We start from the raw sequence: 23,713 nt of genomic DNA on the forward strand, positions 1-23,713 counted from the left end.
TAGAGCGTGCACGATGGTGCATGTGACTGTGATAGACTGTGCACGATGGTGGATGTGACTGTGATAGAGCATGCACGATGATGGATGTGACTGTGATAGAGCATGCACGATGATGGATGTGACTGTGATAGAGCATGCACGATGGTGGATGTAACTGTGATAGAGTGTGAATGGTGGGGGATGTGACTGTGATAGCCTGTGCACGATATTGGATGTGACTGTGATAGAGTGTGCACGATGGAGGATGTGACTGTGATAGGGTGTACATGGTGGAGGATGTGACTGTGATAGACTGTGCACAATGGTGGATGTGACTGTGATAGAGTGTGCACGATGGTGGATGAGACTGTGCTAGAGTGTGCATGATGGTGGATGTGGCGGATGTCACTGTAATAGGATGTGCATGATGGTGGATGTGACTGTGATACAGGGTGCTCCATGGTGGATGTGACTGTGATAGAGTGTGCACGATGGTGGATTTGACTGTGATAGAGTGTGCACCATGGTGGAGGTGACTGTGATAGAGAGTGCATGATGCTGGATGTGACTGAGGTAGAGCGTACACGGTGGTGGATGTGACTCTGATAGACTGTGCACGATGGTGGATGTGACTCTGATAGAGCACGCACGATGATGGATGTGATTGTGAAAGGGTGTGCACCATGGTGGATGTGACTGTGATAGAGCGTGCAAGAGGATGTATGGGACTGTGATAGATTGTGCACGATGGTGGATGTGACTGTGATAGAGTGTGCACCATGGTGGATGTGACTGTGATAGACTGTGCACGATGGTGGATGTGACTGTATAAGGTGCGCACCATGGTGGATGTGACTGTGATAGACTGTGCACGGTGTTGGATGAGATTGTGATAGAGTGTGCATGTTGGTGGTTGTCACTGTAATAGACTGTGCACGATGGTGGATGTGACTGTGTAGTGGTGTGCACCATGGTGTATGTGATTGGGATAGACTGTGCACGATGGTGGCTGTGAGTGTGAAAGACTGTGCTCGATGGTGGATGTGACTGTGATAGAGTGTGCACGATGGTGTATGTGACTGGGATAGGGTGTGCACCATGGTGGATGTGACTGTGATAGAGTGTGCATGATGTTGGATGAGGCTGTGATAGACTGTGGACCATGGTGGATGTGACTGTGATAGGGTGTGCACGATGGTGGATGAGACTGTGCTAGAGTGTGCATGATGGTGGATGTGGTGGATGTCACTGTAATAGGATGTGCATGATGGTGGATGTGACTCTGATAGACTGTGCACGATGGTGGATGTGACTCTGATAGAGCACGCACGATGATGGATGTGACTGTGATAGAGTGTGCACCATGGTGGAGGTGACTGTGATAGAGAGTGCATGATGCTGGATGTGACTGAGGTAGAGCGTACACGGTGGTGGATGTGACTCTGATAGACTGTGCACGATGGTGGATGTGACTCTGATAGAGCACGCACGATGATGGATGTGATTGTGAAAGGGTGTGCACCATGGTGGATGTGACTGTGATAGAGCGTGCAAGAGGATGTATGGGACTGTGATAGATTGTGCACGATGGTGGATGTGACTGTGATAGAGTGTGCACCATGGTGGATGTGACTGTGATAGACTGTGCACGATGGTGGATGTGACTGTATAAGGTGCGCACCATGGTGGATGTGACTGTGATAGAGTGTGCACGATGGTGGATGAGACTGTGCTAGAGTGTGCATGATGGTGGATGTGGCGGATGTCACTGTAATAGGATGTGCATGATGGTGGATGTGACTGTGATAGAGGGTGCTCCATGGTGGATGTGACTGTGATAGAGTGTGCACGATGGTGGATTTGACTGTGATAGAGTGTGCACCATGGTGGAGGTGACTGTGATAGAGAGTGCATGATGCTGGATGTGACTGAGGTAGAGCGTACACGGTGGTGGATGTGACTCTGATAGACTGTGCACGATGGTGGATGTGACTCTGATAGAGCACGCACGATGATGGATGTGATTGTGAAAGGGTGTGCACCATGGTGGATGTGACTGTGATAGAGCGTGCAAGAGGATGTATGGGACTGTGATAGATTGTGCACGATGGTGGATGTGACTGTGATAGAGTGTGCACCATGGTGGATGTGACTGTGATAGACTGTGCACGATGGTGGATGTGACTGTATAAGGTGCGCACCATGGTGGATGTGACTGTGATAGACTGTGCACGGTGTTGGATGAGATTGTGATAGAGTGTGCATGTTGGTGGTTGTCACTGTAATAGACTGTGCACGATGGTGGATGTGACTGTGTAGTGGTGTGCACCATGGTGTATGTGATTGGGATAGACTGTGCACGATGGTGGCTGTGAGTGTGAAAGACTGTGCTCGATGGTGGATGTGACTGTGATAGAGTGTGCACGATGGTGTATGTGACTGGGATAGGGTGTGCACCATGGTGGATGTGACTGTGATAGAGTGTGCATGATGTTGGATGAGGCTGTGATAGACTGTGGACCATGGTGGATGTGACTGTGATAGGGTGTGCACGATGGTGGATGAGACTGTGCTAGAGTGTGCATGATGGTGGATGTGGTGGATGTCACTGTAATAGGATGTGCATGATGGTGGATGTGACTCTGATAGACTGTGCACGATGGTGGATGTGACTCTGATAGAGCACGCACGATGATGGATGTGACTGTGATAGAGTGTGCACCATGGTGGAGGTGACTGTGATAGAGAGTGCATGATGCTGGATGTGACTGAGGTAGAGCGTACACGGTGGTGGATGTGACTCTGATAGACTGTGCACGATGGTGGATGTGACTGTGATAGAGCACGCACGATGATGGATGTGATTGTGAAAGGGTGTGCACCATGGTGGATGTGACTGTGATAGAGCGTGCACGAGGATGTATGGGACTGTGATAGAGTGTGCACGATGGTGGATGTGACTGTGATAGAGTGTGCACCATGGTGGATGTGACTGTGATAGACTGTGCACGATGGTGGATGTGACTGTATAAGGTGCGCACCATGGTGGATGTGACTGTGATAGACTGTGCACGGTGTTGGATGAGATTGTGATAGAGTGTGCATGTTGGTGGTTGTCACTGTAATAGACTGTGCACGATGGTGGATGTGACTGTGTAGTGGTGTGCACCATGGTGTATGTGATTGGGATAGACTGTGCACGATGGTGGCTGTGAGTGTGAAAGACTGTGCTCGATGGTGGATGTGACTGTGATAGAGTGTGCACGATGGTGTATGTGACTGGGATAGGGTGTGCACCATGGTGGATGTGACTGTGATAGAGTGTGCATGATGTTGGATGAGGCTGTGATAGACTGTGGACCATGGTGGATGTGACTGTGATAGGGTGTGCATGATGGTGGATGTGACTGTGATAGAGCGTGCACGATGGTGGATGTGACTGTGATATGGTGTGCACCATGGAGGATGTGACTGTAATAGACTGTGCACGATGGTGGATGTAACTAGATAACATGTGCACCGTGGTGGATGTGACTGTGATAGAGTGTGCACATTGGTAGATGTGATTGTGAGAGAGGGTGCATGATGGTGGATGTGACTGTGACAGACTATGCACGATGTTGGATGTGACTGTGATAGAGCATGCACGATGGTGGATGTCACTGTAATAGGATGTGCATGATGGTGGATGTGACTGTGATAGAGGGTGCACCATGGTGGATGTGACTGTGATAGAGCGTGCACGATGGTGGATTTGACTGTGACAGAGTGTTCACCGTGGTGGAGGTGACTGTGATAGAGTGTGCATGATGGTGGATGTGACTGAGATAGAGCGTACACGATGATGGATGTGACTCTGATAGACTGTGCACGATTGTGGATGTGACTGTGATAGAGCATGCATGATGATGGATGTGACTGTGAAAGGGTGTGCACCATGGTGGATGCGACTGTGATAGAGTGTGCACTATGGTTGATGTGACTGTGATAGAGTGTGCACGATGGTGGATGTGACTGTGCTAGAGTGTTCATGATGGTGGATGTGACTGTGATAGAGTGTGAATGATGGGGGATGTGACTGTGATAGCCTGTGCACGATATTGGATGTGACTGTGATAGAGCGTGCACGATGGTGGATGTGACTGTGATAGGGTGTGCACCGTGGAGGATGTGACTGTGATAGACTGTGCACGATGGTGGAGGTGACTAGATAAAATGTGCACCATGGTGGATGTGATTGTGATAGAGTGTGCACGATGGTGGATGTGACTGTGCTAGAGTGTGCATGATGGTGGATGTGACTAGATAACATGTGCACCGTGGTGGATGTGACTGTGATAGAGAGTGCACGATGGTAGATGTGATTGTGAGAAACGGTTCATGATGGTGGATGTGACCGTGATTGAGGGTGCATGATGGTGGATGTGACTGTGATAGAGTGTGCATGATGGTGGATTTGACTGTGATAGAGTGTGCACCATGGTGGAGGTGACTGTGATAGAGAGTGCATGATGCTGGATGTGACCGAGATATAGCGTACATGATGGTGGATGTGACTCTGATAGACTGTGCACGATTGTGGATGTGACTGTGATAGAGCATGCACGATGATGGATGTGACTGTGAAAGGGTGTGCACCATGGTGGGTGTGAGTGTGATAGACTGTGCTCGATGGTGGAAGTGAATGTGATAGAGCATGCACGATGATGGATGTGACTGTGAAAGGGTGTGCACCATAGTGGATGTGACTGTGATAGAGCGTGCAAAAGGATGTATTGGACTGTGATAGATTGTGCACGATGGTGGATGTGACTGTGATAGAGTGTGCACCATGGTGGATGTGACTGTGATAGACTGTGCACGATGGTGGATGTGACTGTATAAGGTGTGCACCATGGTGGATGTGACTGTGATAGACAGTGCACAGTGTTGGATGAGACTGAGATAGGGCATGCACGATGGTGGATGAGATTGTGATAGAGTGTGCATGTTGGTGGTTGTGACTGTGATAGACTGTGGTCGATGGTGGATGTGACTGTGTAGTGGTGTGAACCATGGTGTATGTGATTGTGATAGACTGTGCACAATGGTGGGTGTGAGTGTGATAGACTGTGCTCGATGGTGGATGTGACTGTGATAGAGTGTGCACGATGGTGGATGTGACTGGGATAGGGTGTGCACCATGGTGGATGTGACTGTGATAGAGTGTGAATGATGTTGGATGAGGCTGTTATAGACTGTGGACGATGGTGGATGTGTCTGTGATAGGGTGTGCATGATGGTGGATGTGACTGTGATAGAGCGTGCACGATGTTGGATGTGATTGTGATAGTGCATTCACGATAGTGGATGTGACTGTGGTAGACTGTGCATGATGGTGTATGTGACTGTGATAGAGCTTGCACGATGATGGATGTGACTGTAATAGAGCATGCACGATGCAGGACGTTACTGTGATAGAGCGTGCAAGAGGATGGATGTGACTGTGATAGATTGTGCACGATGGTGGATGTCACGGTGATAGAGTGTGCACGATGGTGGACGTGACTGTGCTAGAGTGTGCATGATGGTGGATGTGACTGTGATAGAGTGTGAATGATGGTTGATGTGACTGTGATAGCCTGTGCAAGATATTGGATGTGACTGTGAGAGAGCGTGCACGATGGGGGATGTGACTGAGATAGAGCGTACACGATGATGGATGTGACTCTGATAGACTGTGCACGATTGTGGATGTGACTGTGATAGAGCATGCATGATGATGGATGTGACTGTGAAAGGGTGTGCACCATGGTTGATGCGACTGTGATAGAGTGTGCACTATGGTTGATGTGACTGTGATAGAGTGTGCACGATGGTGGATGTGACTGTGCTAGAGTGTTCATGATGGTGGATGTGACTGTGATAGAGTGTGAATGATGGGAGATGTGACTGTGCTAGAGTGTGCATGATGGTGGATGTGACTGTGATAGAGTGTGAATGGTGGGGGATGTGACTGTGATACAGTGTGCATGATGGTAGATGTGATTGTGAGAGACGGTTCATGATGGTGGATGTGACTGTGATAGAGGGTCCATGACGGTGGATGTGACTGTGATAGAGCATGCTCGATGATGGTTGTCACTGTAATAGGATGTGCATGATGGTGGATGTGATTGTGATAGAGGGTGCACCATGGTGGATGTGACTGTGATAGAGAGTGCATAATGCTGGATGTGACTGAGGTAGAACGTACACGATAGTGGAGGTGACTCTGATAGACTTTGCATGATGGTGGATGTGACTGGGATAGAGCATGCACGATGATGGATGTGACTGTGAAAGGGTGTGCACCATGGTGGATGTGACTGTGATAGACTGTGCATGATGGTGGATGTGTCTGTATAAGGTGTGCACCATGGTGGATGTGATAGAGTGTGCAATATGGTGGATGTGACTGTGCTAGAGTGTGCATGATGGTGGATGTGACTGTGATAGAGTGTGAATGATGGGGGATGTGACTGTGATAGCCTGTGCACGATATTGGATGTGACTGTGATAGAGCGTGCACGATGGTGGATGTGACTGTGATAGGGTGTGCACCGTGGAGGATGTGACTGTGATAGACTGTGCACGATGGTGGATGTGACTAGATAAAATGTGCACCATGGTGGAAGTGACTGTAATAGAGTGTGCACGATGGTGGATGTGACTGTGCTAGAGTGTGCACGATGGTGGATGTGACTGTGCTAGAGTGTGCATGATGGTGGATGTGACTGTGATAGACTATGCATATTGGTGGATGTGAATGTGATAGAGCGTTCTTGATGGTGTACGTGACTGAGATAGAGCGTGCACGATGGTGCATGTGACTGTGATAGACTGTGCACGATGGTGGATGTGACTGTGATAGAGCATGCACGATGATGGATGTGACTGTGATAGAGCATGCACGATGGTGGATGTAACTGTGATAGAGTGTGAATGGTGGGGGATGTGACTGTGATAGCCTGTGCACGATATTGGATGTGACTGTGATAGAGTGTGCACGATGGAGGATGTGACTGTGATAGGGTGTACATGGTGGAGGATGTGACTGTGATAGACTGTGCACAATGGTGGATGTGACTGTGATAGGGTGTGCACGATGGTGGATGAGACTGTGCTAGAGTGTGCATGATGGTGGATGTGGTGGATGTCACTGTAATAGGATGTGCATGATGGTGGATGTGACTGTGATAGAGTGTGCATGATGGTGGATGTGACTGTGATAGACTGTGCACGATGGTGGATTTGACTGTGATAGAGTGTGCACCATGGTGGAGGTGACTGTGATAGAGAGTGCATGATGCTGGATGTGACTGAGGTAGAGCGTACACGGTGGTGGATGTGACTCTGATAGACTGTGCACGATGGTGGATGTGACTCTGATAGAGCACGCACGATGATGGATGTGACTGTGAAAGGGTGTGCACCATGGTGGATGTGACTGTGATAGAGCGTGCAAGAGGATGTATGGGACTGTGATAGATTGTGCACGATGGTGGATGTGACTGTGATAGAGTGTGCACCATGGTGGATGTGACTGTGATAGACTGTGCACGATGGTGGATGTGACTGTATAAGGTGCGCACCATGGTGGATGTGACTGTGATAGACTGTGCACGGTGTTGGATGAGATTGTGATAGAGTGTGCATGTTGGTGGTTGTCACTGTAATAGACTGTGCACGATGGTGGATGTGACTGTGTAGTGGTGTGCACCATGGTGTATGTGATTGGGATAGACTGTGCACGATGGTGGCTGTGAGTGTGAAAGACTGTGCTCGATGGTGGATGTGACTGTGATAGAGTGTGCACGATGGTGTATGTGACTGGGATAGGGTGTGCACCATGGTGGATGTGACTGTGATAGAGTGTGCATGATGTTGGATGAGGCTGTGATAGACTGTGGACCATGGTGGATGTGACTGTGATAGGGTGTGCACGATGGTGGATGAGACTGTGCTAGAGTGTGCATGATGGTGGATGTGGTGGATGTCACTGTAATAGGATGTGCATGATGGTGGATGTGACTCTGATAGACTGTGCACGATGGTGGATGTGACTCTGATAGAGCACGCACGATGATGGATGTGACTGTGATAGAGTGTGCACCATGGTGGAGGTGACTGTGATAGAGAGTGCATGATGCTGGATGTGACTGAGGTAGAGCGTACACGGTGGTGGATGTGACTCTGATAGACTGTGCACGATGGTGGATGTGACTCTGATAGAGCACGCACGATGATGGATGTGATTGTGAAAGGGTGTGCACCATGGTGGATGTGACTGTGATAGAGCGTGCAAGAGGATGTATGGGACTGTGATAGATTGTGCACGATGGTGGATGTGACTGTGATAGAGTGTGCACGATGGTGGATGTGACTGTGATAGACTGTGCACGATGGTGGATGTGACTGTATAAGGTGTGCACCATGGTGGATGTGACTGTGATAGACTGTGCACGGTGTTGGATGAGATTGTGATAGAGTGTGCATGTTGGTGGTTGTCACTGTAATAGACTGTGCACGATGGTGGATGTGACTGTGTAGTGGTGTGCACCATGGTGTATGTGATTGGGATAGACTGTGCACGATGGTGGCTGTGAGTGTGAAAGACTGTGCTCGATGGTGGATGTGACTGTGATAGAGTGTGCACGATGGTGGATGTGACTGGGATAGGGTGTGCACCATGGTGGATGTGACTGTGATAGAGTGTGCATGATGTTGGATGAGGCTGTGATAGACTGTGGACCATGGTGGATGTGACTGTGATAGGGTGTGCATGATGGTGGATGTGACTGTGATAGAGCGTGCACGATGGTGGATGTGACTGTGATATGGTGTGCACCATGGAGGATGTGACTGTAATAGACTGTGCACGATGGTGGATGTAACTAGATAACATGTGCACCGTGGTGGATGTGACTGTGATAGAGTGTGCACATTGGTAGATGTGATTGTGAGAGAGGGTGCATGATGGTGGATGTGACTGTGACAGACTATGCACGATGTTGGATGTGACTGTGATAGAGCATGCACGATGGTGGATGTCACTGTAATAGGATGTGCATGATGGTGGATGTGACTGTGATAGAGGGTGCACCATGGTGGATGTGACTGTGATAGAGCGTGCACGATGGTGGATTTGACTGTGACAGAGTGTTCACCGTGGTGGAGGTGACTGTGATAGAGAGTGCATGATGGTGGATGTGACTGAGATAGAGCGTACACGATGATGGATGTGACTCTGATAGACTGTGCACGATTGTGGATGTGACTGTGATAGAGCATGCATGATGATGGATGTGACTGTGAAAGGGTGTGCACCATGGTGGATGTGACTGTGATAGAGTGTGCACGATGGTGGATGTGACTGTGATAGAGTGTGCACGATGGTGGATGTGACTGTGCTAGAGTGTTCATGATGGTGGATGTGACTGTGATAGAGTGTGAATGATGGGGGATGTGACTGTGATAGCCTGTGCACGATATTGGATGTGACTGTGATAGAGCGTGCACGATGGTGGATGTGACTGTGATAGGGTGTGCACCGTGGAGGATGTGACTGTGATAGACTGTGCACGATGGTGGAGGTGACTAGATAAAATGTGCACCATGGTGGATGTGATTGTGATAGAGTGTGCACGATGGTGGATGTGACTGTGCTAGAGTGTGCATGATGGTGGATGTGACTAGATAACATGTGCACCGTGGTGGATGTGACTGTGATAGAGAGTGCACGATGGTAGATGTGATTGTGAGAAACGGTTCATGATGGTGGATGTGACCGTGATTGAGGGTGCATGATGGTGGATGTGACTGTGATAGAGTGTGCATGATGGTGGATTTGACTGTGATAGAGTGTGCACCATGGTGGAGGTGACTGTGATAGAGAGTGCATGATGCTGGATGTGACTGAGATATAGCGTACATGATGGTGGATGTGACTCTGATAGACTGTGCACGATTGTGGATGTGACTGTGATAGAGCATGCACGATGATGGATGTGACTGTGAAAGGGTGTGCACCATGGTGGGTGTGAGTGTGATAGACTGTGCTCGATGGTGGAAGTGAATGTGATAGAGCATGCACGATGATGGATGTGACTGTGAAAGGGTGTGCACCATAGTGGATGTGACTGTGATAGAGCGTGCAAAAGGATGTATTGGACTGTGATAGATTGTGCACGATGGTGGATGTGACTGTGATAGAGTGTGCACCATGGTGGATGTGACTGTGATAGACTGTGCACGATGGTGGATGTGACTGTATAAGGTGTGCACCATGGTGGATGTGACTGTGATAGACAGTGCACAGTGTTGGATGAGACTGAGATAGGGCATGCACGATGGTGGATGAGATTGTGATAGAGTGTGCATGTTGGTGGTTGTGACTGTGATAGACTGTGGTCGATGGTGGATGTGACTGTGTAGTGGTGTGAACCATGGTGTATGTGATTGTGATAGACTGTGCACAATGGTGGGTGTGAGTGTGATAGACTGTGCTCGATGGTGGATGTGACTGTGATAGAGTGTGCACGATGGTGGATGTGACTGGGATAGGGTGTGCACCATGGTGGATGTGACTGTGATAGAGTGTGAATGATGTTGGATGAGGCTGTTATAGACTGTGGACGATGGTGGATGTGTCTGTGATAGGGTGTGCATGATGGTGGATGTGACTGTGATAGAGCGTGCACGATGTTGGATGTGATTGTGATAGTGCATTCACGATAGTGGATGTGACTGTGGTAGACTGTGCATGATGGTGTATGTGACTGTGATAGAGCTTGCACGATGATGGATGTGACTGTAATAGAGCATGCACGATGCAGGACGTTACTGTGATAGAGCGTGCAAGAGGATGGATGTGACTGTGATAGATTGTGCACGATGGTGGATGTCACGGTGATAGAGTGTGCACGATGGTGGACGTGACTGTGCTAGAGTGTGCATGATGGTGGATGTGACTGTGATAGAGTGTGAATGATGGTTGATGTGACTGTGATAGCCTGTGCAAGATATTGGATGTGACTGTGAGAGAGCGTGCACGATGGGGGATGTGACTGAGATAGAGCGTACACGATGATGGATGTGACTCTGATAGACTGTGCACGATTGTGGATGTGACTGTGATAGAGCATGCATGATGATGGATGTGACTGTGAAAGGGTGTGCACCATGGTTGATGCGACTGTGATAGAGTGTGCACTATGGTTGATGTGACTGTGATAGAGTGTGCACGATGGTGGATGTGACTGTGCTAGAGTGTTCATGATGGTGGATGTGACTGTGATAGAGTGTGAATGATGGGAGATGTGACTGTGCTAGAGTGTGCATGATGGTGGATGTGACTGTGATAGAGTGTGAATGGTGGGGGATGTGACTGTGATACAGTGTGCATGATGGTAGATGTGATTGTGAGAGACGGTTCATGATGGTGGATGTGACTGTGATAGAGGGTCCATGACGGTGGATGTGACTGTGATAGAGCATGCTCGATGATGGTTGTCACTGTAATAGGATGTGCATGATGGTGGATGTGATTGTGATAGAGGGTGCACCATGGTGGATGTGACTGTGATAGAGAGTGCATAATGCTGGATGTGACTGAGGTAGAACGTACACGATAGTGGAGGTGACTCTGATAGACTTTGCATGATGGTGGATGTGACTGGGATAGAGCATGCACGATGATGGATGTGACTGTGGTAGGGTGTGCACCATGGTGGATGTGACTGTGATAGACTGTGCATGATGGTGGATGTGTCTGTATAAGGTGTGCACCATGGTGGATGTGATAGAGTGTGCAATATGGTGGATGTGACTGTGCTAGAGTGTGCATGATGGTGGATGTGACTGTGATAGAGTGTGAATGATGGGGGATGTGACTGTGATAGCCTGTGCACGATATTGGATGTGACTGTGATAGAGCGTGCACGATGGTGGATGTGACTGTGATAGGGTGTGCACCGTGGAGGATGTGACTGTGATAGACTGTGCACGATGGTGGATGTGACTAGATAAAATGTGCACCATGGTGGAAGTGACTGTAATAGAGTGTGCACGATGGTGGATGTGACTGTGCTAGAGTGTGCACGATGGTGGATGTGACTGTGCTAGAGTGTGCATGATGGTGGATGTGACTGTGATAGACTATGCATATTGGTGGATGTGAATGTGATAGAGCGTTCTTGATGGTGTACGTGACTGAGATAGAGCGTGCACGATGGTGCATGTGACTGTGATAGACTGTGCACGATGGTGGATGTGACTGTGATAGAGCATGCACGATGGTGGATGTGACTGTGATAGAGCATGCACGATGGTGGATGTAACTGTGATAGAGTGTGAATGGTGGGGGATGTGACTGTGATAGCCTGTGCACGATATTGGATGTGACTGTGATAGAGTGTGCACGATGGTGGATGTGACTGTGATAGGGTGTACATGGTGGAGGATGTGACTGTGATAGACTGTGCACAATGGTGGATGTGACTGTGATAGAGTGTGCACGATGGTGGATGAGACTGTGCTAGAGTGTGCATGATGGTGGATGTGGCGGATGTCACTGTAATAGGATGTGCATGATGGTGGATGTGACTGTGATAGAGGGTGCACGATGGTGGATGTGACTGTGGTAGAGTGTGCACGATGGTGGATGTGACTGTGATAGAGTGTGCACCATGGTGGAGGTGACTGTGATAGAGAGTGCATGATGCTGGATGTGACTGAGGTAGAGCGTACACGGTGGTGGATGTGACTCTGATAGACTGTGCACGATGGTGGATGTGACTCTGATAGAGCACGCACGATGATGGATGTGACTGTGAAAGGGTGTGCACCATGGTGGATGTGACTGTGATAGAGCGTGCAAGAGGATGTATGGGACTGTGATAGATTGTGCACGATGGTGGATGTGACTGTGATAGAGTGTGCACCATGGTGGATGTGACTGTGATAGACTGTGCACGATGGTGGATGTGACTGTATAAGGTGCGCACCATGGTGGATGTGACTGTGATAGACTGTGCACGGTGTTGGATGAGATTGTGATAGAGTGTGCATGTTGGTGGTTGTCACTGTAATAGACTGTGCACGATGGTGGATGTGACTGTGTAGTGGTGTGCACCATGGTGTATGTGATTGGGATAGACTGTGCACGATGGTGGCTGTGAGTGTGAAAGACTGTGCTCGATGGTGGATGTGACTGTGATAGAGTGTGCACGATGGTGTATGTGACTGGGATAGGGTGTGCACCATGGTGGATGTGACTGTGATAGAGTGTGCATGATGTTGGATGAGGCTGTGATAGACTGTGGACCATGGTGGATGTGACTGTGATAGGGTGTGCATGATGGTGGATGTGACTGTGATAGAGCGTGCACGATGGTGGATGTGACTGTGATATGGTGTGCACCATGGAGGATGTGACTGTAATAGACTGTGCACGATGGTGGATGTAACTAGATAACATGTGCACCGTGGTGGATGTGACTGTGATAGAGTGTGCATGATGGTAGATGTGATTGTGAGAGAGGGTGCATGATGGTGGATGTGACTGTGACAGACTACGCACGATGTTGGATGTGACTGTGATAGAGCATGCACGATGGTGGATGTCACTGTAATAGGATGTGCATGATGGTGGATGTGACTGTGATAGAGGGTGCACCATGGTGGATGTGACTGTGATAGAGCGTGCACGATGGTGGATTTGACTGTGACAGAGTGTTCACCGTGGTGGAGGTGACTGTGATAGAGAGTGCATGATGGTGGATGTGACTGAGATAGAGCGTACACGATGATGGATGTGACTCTGATAGACTGTGCACGATTGTGGATGTGACTGTGATAGAGCATGCATGATGATGGATGTGACTGTGAAAGGGTGTGCACCATGGTGGATGCGACTGTGATAGAGTGTGCACTATGGTTGATGTGACTGTGATAGAGTGTGCACGATGGTGGATGTGACTGTGCTAGAGTGTTCATGATGGTGGATGTGACTGTGATAGAGTGTGAATGATGGGGGATGTGACTGTGATAGCCTGTGCACGATATTGGATGTGACTGTGATAGAGTGTGCACGATGGTGGATGTGACTGTGCTAGAGTGTTCATGATGGTGGATGTGACTGTGATAGAGTGTGAATGATGGGGGATGTGACTGTGATAGCCTGTGCACGATATTGGATGTGACTGTGATAGAGCGTGCACGATGGTGGATGTGACTGTGATAGGGTGTGCACCGTGGAGGATGTGACTGTGATAGACTGTGCACGATGGTGGAGGTGACTAGATAAAATGTGCACCATGGTGGATGTGATTGTGATAGACTGTGCACCATGGTGGGTGTGAGTTTGATAGACTGTTCTCGATGGTGGATGTGACTGTGATAGAGTGTGCACGATGGTGGATGTGACTGGTATAGGGTGTGCACCATGGTGGATGTGACTGTGATAGAGTGTGCATGATGTTGGATAAGGCTGTGTTAGACTGTGCATGATGGTGGATGTGACTGTGATAGGGTGTGCATGATGGTGGATGTGATTGTCATAGAGTGTGCACGATGTTGGATATGACTGTGATAGAGAGTGCATGATGCTGGATGTGACTGACATAGAGCATGCAAGATGGTGGATGTGACTGTGGTAGACTGTGCACGATGGTGGATGTGACTGTGATAGAGCATGCACGATGATTTATGTGACTGTGATATAGAATGAACGATGGTGGATATGACTGTGATAGACTGTGCATGATGGTGGATGTGACTGTGATAGACTGTACATGATGGTTCATGTGATTGTGATAGAGTGTGCACGATGGTGGATGTGACTGTGATAGAGCATGCACCATGGTGGATGTGACTGTGGTAAAGCGTGCACGAAGGCGGATGTGACTGTGATAGAGTGTGCACGATTGTGGATGTGACTGTGATAGAGCATTAACGATGGTGGATGTGACGGTGATAGAGCGTGCACGATGGTGGATGTGACTGTGCTCGAGTGTGTACAATGCTGGATGTGACTGTGATAGAGTGTGGCGATGCTGGATATGACTGTAATAAAGTGTGCACCATGGTGGATGTGACTGTGATAGAATGTGCACGATGGTGGATGTGACTGTGATAGAGTGTGCATGATGGTGGATGTGACTGCGATAGAGTGTGCACGATGGTGGATGTGACTGTGATAGTGCGAGAACGATGCTGGATGTGACTGTGATAGGGTGTGTACCATGGTGGATATGACAGTGATAGACTGTGCATGATGGTGGATGTGACTGTGATACAGTGTGCATGAAGGTGTATGTGACAGTGATAGTGTGTGTACGATGGTGGATGTGACTGTGATAGAGTGTGAACGATGCTGGATGTGACTGTGATAAAGTGTGCACCATGGTGGATGTGTCTGTGATAGAGTGTGCATGATGGTGGATGTGACTGTGATAGACTGTGCATGATGGTGGATGTGACTGTGATAGAGCATGCACGATCGTGGATGTGGCTGTTATAGGGTGGGCATGATTGTGGATGTGACTCTGATAGATTGTGCACCATGGTGGATGTGACTGTGATAGAGTGTGAACGGTGGGGGATGTGACTGTGATAGCCTGTGCACGATATTGGATGTGACTGTGATAGAGTGTGCACGATGGTTTTGACTGTGATAGGGTGTACACCGTGGAGGATGTGACTGTGATAGACTGTGCACGATGGTGGATGTGACTAGATAACAAGTGCACCATGGTGGATGTGACTGTGATAGAGGGTGCATGATTGTGGATGTGACTGTGATAGAGCATGCACGATGGTGGATGTCACTGTAATAGGATGTGCATGATGGTGGATGTGACTGTGATAGAGGGTGCACCATGGTGGATGTGACTGTGATAGAGCGTGCACGATGGTGGATGTGACTGTGATAGAGTGTGCACCATGGTGGATGTGACTGTGATAGAGCATTCATGATGGTGTATGTGACTGAGATAGAGCGTGCACGATGATGGATGTGACTGTGATAGACTGTGCACGATGGTGGATGTGACTGTGATAGAGCATGCACGATGATGGATGTGACTGTGATAGAGCATGAACGATGGTGGATATAGCTGTGATAGAGAATGCACGATGGTGGATGTGACTGTGAGAGGGTGTGCACCGTGGAGGATGTGACTGTGATAGACTATGCACGATGGTGGATGTGACTAGATAAAATGTGCACCATGGTGGATGTGATTGTGATAGAGTGTGCACGATGGTGGATGTGACTGTGATAGACTGTGCATGATGGTGGATGTGACTGTATAGGGTGGGCATGATGGTGGATGTGACTGTGATAGAGTGTGAATGATGGGGGATGTGACTGTAATAGCCTGTGCACGTTATTGGATGTGACTGTGATAGAGCGTGCACGATGGTGGATGTGACTGTGATAGGGTGTGCACCGTGGAGGATGTGACTGTGATAGACTGTGCACGATGGTGGATGTGACTAGATAAAATGTGCACCATGGTGGATGTGACTGTGATAGAGTGTGCACGATGGTGGATGTGACTGTGCTAGAGTGTGCATGATGGTGGATGTGACTTTGATAGAGTGTGAATGACGGTGGATGTGACTGTTATAGACTGTGCATATTGGTGGATGTGAATGTGATAGAGCGTGCACGATGGTGGATGTCACTGTGATAGGGTGGGCATGATGGTGGATGTGACTGTGATTGATTGTGCACCATGGTGTATGTGACTGTGATAGAGTGTGCACCATGGTGGATGTGACTGTGATAGAGCGTTCATGATGGTGTACGTGACTGAGATAGAGCGTGCACGAAGGTGGATATGACTGTGATAGACTGTGCACGATAGTGGATGTGACTGTGATAGAGCATGCACGATGATGGATGTGACTGTGATAGAGCATGCACGATGGTGGATGTAACTGTGATAGAGTGTGAATGGTGGGGGATGTGACTGTGATAGCCTGTGCACGATATTGGATATGACTGTGATAGAGTGTGCACGAGGGTGGATGTGACTGTGATAGAGTGTACACCGTGGAGGATGTGACTGTGATAGACTGTGCTCGATGGTGGATGTGACTAGATAACAAGTGCACCGTGTTGCATGTGACTGTGATAGAGGGTGCATGATGGTGGATGTGACTGTGATAGAGCATGCACAATGGTGGATGTCACTGTAATAGGATGTGCATGATGGTGGATGTGACTGTGATAGAGGGTGCACCATGGTGGATGTGACTGTGATAGAGTGTGCACGATGGTGGCTTTGACTGTGTTAGAGTGTGCACCATGGTGGAGGTGACTGTGATACAGAGTGCATGATGCTGGATGTGACTGAGATAGAGCGTACACGATGGTGGATGTGACTCTGATAGACTGTGCACGATGGTGGATGTGACTGTGATAGAGCATGCACGATGGTGGATGTGACTGTGAAAGGTTGTGCACCATGGTGGATGTGACTGTGATAGAGCGTGCAAGAGGATGTATGGGACTGTGATAGATTGTGCACGATGGTGGATGTGACTGTGATAGAGTGTGCACCATGGTGGATGTGACTGTGATAGACTGTGCAGGATGGTGGATGTGACTGTATAAGGTGTGCACCATGGTGGATGTGACTGTGATAGACTGTGCACGGTGTTGGATGTGACTGAGATAGGGCATGCACGATGGTGGATGAGATTGTGATAGAATGTGCATGTTGGTGGATGTGACTGTAATAGACTGTGCACGACAGTGGACGTGACTGTGTAATGGTGTGCACCATGGTGTATGTGACTGTGATAGACTGTGCACCATGGTGGGTGTGTGTGTGATAGATTGTGCTCGATGATGGATGTGACTGTGATAGAGTGTGCACGATGGTGGATGTGACTGGGATAGAATGTGCACGATGGTGGATGTGACAAGATAAAATGTGCACCATGGTGGATGTGACCGTGATAGAGTGTGCACGATGGTGGATGTGACTGTGATCGACTGTGCATATTGGTGGATTTGAATGTGATAGAGCGTGCACGAAGGTGGATGTCACTGTGATAGGGTGGGCAAGATGGTGGATGTGGCTGTGATAGTGTGTGCACCATGGTGGATGTGACTGTGAGAGAGCATGCACGATGGTGGATGTGTCTGTGATAGAGTGTGCACCATGGTGGATGTGACTGTGATAGAGCGTTCCTGATGGTGTATGTGACTGAGATAGAGCGTTCACGATGGTGGATGTGACTGTGATAGACTGTGCACCATGGTGGGTGTGAGTGTGATAGACTGCTCGATGGTGGATGTGACTGTGATAGAGTGTCCACGATGGTGGATGTGACTGGGATAGGGTGTACATGATGTTGGATGAGGCTGTGATAGAGAGTGAATGATGCTGGATGTGACTGAGATAGAGCATGCAAGATGGTGGATGTGCCTGTGATAGACTGTGCACGATGGTGGATGTGACTGTGATAGAGCATGCACGATGTTGGATGTGAGTGTGATAGAGTGTGCACCATGGTGTATGTGACTGTGAGAGAGCGTGCACGATTGCGGATGTGACTGTGATAGAGCGTGCACGAGGGTGGATGTGACTGTGATAGGGCATGCACCATGGTGGATATGACTGTGATAGAGCATGCACGATGGTGGATATGACTGTGGTAGACTGTGCACAATGGTGGATGTGACTGTGGTAGACTGTGCACGATGGTGGATGTGTCTGTGATAGAGCAGGCATGATGATGGATGTGTCCGTGATAGAGCATGCTAGAGGCTGGATGTGACTGTGATAGATTGTGCACGATGGTGGATGTGACTGTGATAGAGTGTGCAAGATGGTGGATGTGACTTGCTAGAGTGTGCATGATGGTGGATGTGACTGTGATAGAGTGTGAATGATGGGGGATGTGACTGTGATAGCCTGTGCACGATATTGGATGTGACTGTGATAGAGCGTGCACGATGGTGGATGTGACTGTGATAGACTGTGCACGAAGGTGGATGTGACTAGATAAAATGTGCACCATGGTGGATGTGACTGTGCTAGAGTGTGCTTGATGGTGGATGTGACCGTGATAGAGTGTGAATGATGGTGGATGTGACTGTGATAGACTGTTCATATTGGTGGATTTGAATGTGATAGAGCGTGCACGATGGTGGTTGTCACTGTGATAGGGTGGGCATGATGGTGGATGTGACTGTGATAGAGTGTGCACCATGGTGGATGTGACTGTGATAGAGCATGCACGATGGTGGATGTGACTGTGATAGAGTGTGCACCATGGTGGATGTGACTGTGATAGAGCGTTCATGATGGTGTATGTGACTGAGATAGAGCGTGCATGATGATGGATGTGACTGTGATAGACTGTGCACGATGGTGGATGTGACTGTGATAGACTGTGCACGATGGTGGATGTGACTGTGATAGAGCATGCACGATGATGGATGTGACTGTGATAGAGCATGCACGATGGTGGATGTATCTGTGATAGAACGTGCACGATGGTGGATGTGACTGTGATAGAGTGTGCACGATGGTGGGTGTGACTGTGCTAGAGTGTTCATGATGGTGGATGTGACTGTGATAGAGTGTGAATGATGGTGGTTGTGACTGTGATAGCCTGTGCACGATATTGGATGTGACGGTGATAGAGCGTGCACGATGGTGGATGTTACTGTGAGAGGGTGTGTACCATTGAGGATGTGACTCTGATAGACTGTGCACGATGGTGGATGTGACTAGATAAAATGTGCACCATGGTGGATGTGATTGTGATAGAGTGTGCACGATGGTGGATGTGACTGTGCTAGAGTGTGCATGATGGTGGATGTGACTGTGATAGAGTGTGAATGATGGGGGATGTGACTGTGATAGCCTGTGCACGATATTGGATGTGACTGTGATAGAGCGTGCACGATGGTGGATGTGACTGTGATAGGGTGTGCACCGTGGAGGATGTGACTGTGATAGACTGTGCACGATGGTGGATGTGACTAGATAAAATGTGCACCATGGTGGAAGTGACTGTAATAGAGAGTGCACGATGGTGGATGTGACTGTGCTAGAGTGTGCATGATGGTGGATGTGACTGTGATAGACTATGCATATTGGTGGATGTGAATGTGATAGAGCGTTCTTGATGGTGTACGTGACTGAGATAGAGCGTGCACGATGGTGCATGTGACTGTGATAGACTGTGCACGATGGTGGATGTGACTGTGATAGAGCATGCACGATGATGGATGTGACTGTGATAGAGCATGCACGATGGTGGATGTAACTGTGATAGAGTGTGAATGGTGGGGGATGTGACTGTGATAGCCTGTGCACGATATTGGATGTGACTGTGATAGAGTGTGCACGATGGAGGATGTGACTGTGATAGGGTGTACATGGTGGAGGATGTGACTGTGATAGACTGTGCACAATGGTGGATGTGACTGTGATAGAGTGTGCACGATGGTGGATGAGACTGTGCTAGAGTGTGCATGATGGTGGATGTGGTGGATGTCACTGTAATAGGATGTGCATGATGGTGGATGTGACTGTGATAGAGGGTGCTCCATGGTGGAGGTGACTGTGATAGAGAGTGCATGATGCTGGATGTGACTGAGGTAGAGCGTACACGGTGGTGGAAGTGACTCTGATAGACTGTGCACGATGATGGATGTGACTCTGATAGAGCACGCACGATGATGGATGTGACTGTGAAAGGGTGTGCTCCGTGGTGGATGTGACTGTGATAGAGCGTGCAAGAGGATGTATGGGACTGTGATAGATTGTGCACGATGGTGGATGTGACTGTGATAGAGTGTGCACCATGGTGGATGTGACTGTGATAGACTGTGCACGATGGTGGATGTGACTGTATAAGGTGCGCACCATGGTGGATGTGACTGTGATAGACTGTGCACGGTGTTGGATGAGATTGTGATAGAGTGTGCATGTTGGTGGTTGTCACTGTAATAGACTGTGCACGATGGTGGATGTGACTGTGTAGTGGTGTGCACCATGGTGTATGTGATTGGGATAGACTGTGCACGATGGTGGCTGTGAGTGTGAAAGACTGTGCTCGATGGTGGATGTGACTGTGATAGAGTGTGCACGATGGTGTATGTGACTGGGATAGGGTGTGCACCATGGTGGATGTGACTGTGATATAGTGTGCATGATGTTGGATGAGGCTGTGATAGACTGTGGACCATGGTGGATGTGACTGTGATAGGGTGTGCATGATGGTGGATGTGACTGTGATAGAGCGTGCACGATGGTGGATGTGACTGTGATATGGTGTGCACCATGGAGGATGTGACTGTAATAGACTGTGCACGATGGTGGATGTAACTAGATAACATGTGCACCGTGGTGGATGTGACTGTGATAGAGTGTGCATGATGGTAGATGTGATTGTGAGAGAGGGTGCATGATGGTGGATGTGACTGTGACAGACTATGCACGATGTTGGATGTGACTGTGATAGAGCATGCACGATGGTGGATGTCACTGTAATAGGATGTGCATGATGGTGGATGTGACTGTGATAGAGGGTGCACCATGGTGGATGTGACTGTGATAGAGCGTGCACGATGGTGGATTTGACTGTGACAGAGTGTTCACCGTGGTGGAGGTGACTGTGATAGAGAGTGCATGATGGTGGATGTGACTGAGATAGAGCGTACACGATGATGGATGTGACTTTGATAGACTGTGCACGATTGTGGATGTGACTGTGATAGAGCATGCATGATGATGGATGTGACTGTGAAAGGGTGTGCACCATGGTGGATGCGACTGTGATAGAGTGTGCACTATGGTTGATGTGACTGTGATAGAGTGTGCACGATGGTGGATGTGACTGTGATCGACTGTGCATATTGGTGGATTTGAATGTGATAGAGCGTGCACGAAGGTGGATGTGACTGTGATAGGGTGGGCAAGATGGTGGATGTGGCTGTGATAGTGTGTGCACCATGGTGGATGTGACTGTGAGAGAGCATGCACGATGGTGGATGTGTCTGTGATAGAGTGTGCACGATGGTGGATGTGACTGTGATAGAGCATGCACGATGATGGATGTGACTGTGATAGAGCATGAACGATGGTGGATGTAGCTGTGATCGAGCATGCACGATGGTGGATGTGACTGTGAGAGGGTGTGCACCGTGGAGGATGTGACTGTGATAGACTATGCACGATGGTGGATGTGACTAGATAAAATGTGCACCATGGTGGATGTGATTGTGATAGAGTGTGCACGATGGTGGATGTGACTGTGATAGACTGTGCATGATGGTGGATGTGACTGTATAGGGTGGGCATGATGGTGGATGTGACTGTGATAGAGTGTGAATGATGGGGGATGTGACTGTAATAGCCTGTGCACGTTATTGGATGTGACTGTGATAGAGCGTGCACGATGGTGGATGTGACTGTGATAGGGTGTGCACCGTGGAGCATGTGACTGTGATAGACTGTGCACGATGGTGGATGTGACTAGATAAAATGTGCACCATGGTGGATGTGACTGTGATAGAGTGTGCACGATGGTGGATGTGACTGTGCTAGAGTGTGCATGATGGTGGATGTGACTGTGATAGAGTGTGAATGACGGTGGATGTGACTGTTATAGACTGTGCATATTGGTGGATGTGAATGTGATAGAGCGTGCACGATGGTGGATGTCACTGTGATAGGGTGGGCATGATGGTGGATGTGACTGTGATTGATTGTGCACCATGGTGTATGTGACTGTGATAGAGTGTGCACCATGGTGGATGTGACTGTGATAGAGCGTTCATGATGGTGTACGTGACTGAGATAGAGCGTGCACGAAGGTGGATATGACTGTGATAGACTGTGCACGATGGTGGATGTGACTGTGATAGAGCATGCACGATGATGGATGTGACTGTGATAGAGCATGCACGATGGTGGATGTAACTGTGATAGAGTGTGAATGGTGGGGGATGTGACTGTGATAGCCTGTGCACGATATTGGATATGACTGTGATAGAGTGTGCACGAGGGTGGATGTGACTGTGATAGGGTGTACACCGTGGAGGATGTGACTGTGATAGACTGTGCACGATGGTGGATGTGACTAGATAACAAGTGCACCGTGTTGGATGTGACTGTGATAGAGGGTGCATGATGGTGGATGTGACTGTGATAGAGCATGCACAATGGTGGATGTCACTGTAATAGGATGTGCATGATGGTGGATGTGACTGTGATAGAGGGTGCACCATGGTGGATGTGACTGTGATAGAGTGTGCACGATGGTGGCTTTGACTGTGTTAGAGTGTGCACCATGGTGGAGGTGACTGTGACAGAGAGTGCATGATGCTGGATGTGACTGAGATAGAGCGTACACGATGGTGGATGTGACTCTGATAGACTGTGCACGATGGTGGATGTGACTGGGATAGAGCATGCACGATGGTGGATGTGACTGTGAAAGGTTGTGCACCATGGTGGATGTGACTGTGATAGAGCGTGCAAGAGGATGTATGGGACTGTGATAGATTGTGCACGATGGTGGATGTGACTGTGATAGAGTGTGCAGGATGGTGGATGTGACTGTATAAGGTGTGCACCATGGTGGATGTGACTGTGATAGACTGTGCACGGTGTTGGATGTGACTGAGATAGGGCATGCACGATGGTGGATGAGATTGTGATAGAGTGTGCATGTTGGT

This window comes from Jaculus jaculus, chromosome 8 (assembly GCF_020740685.1).
Source record: "Jaculus jaculus isolate mJacJac1 chromosome 8, mJacJac1.mat.Y.cur, whole genome shotgun sequence".
Taxonomy (NCBI): Eukaryota; Metazoa; Chordata; class Mammalia; order Rodentia; family Dipodidae; genus Jaculus; species Jaculus jaculus.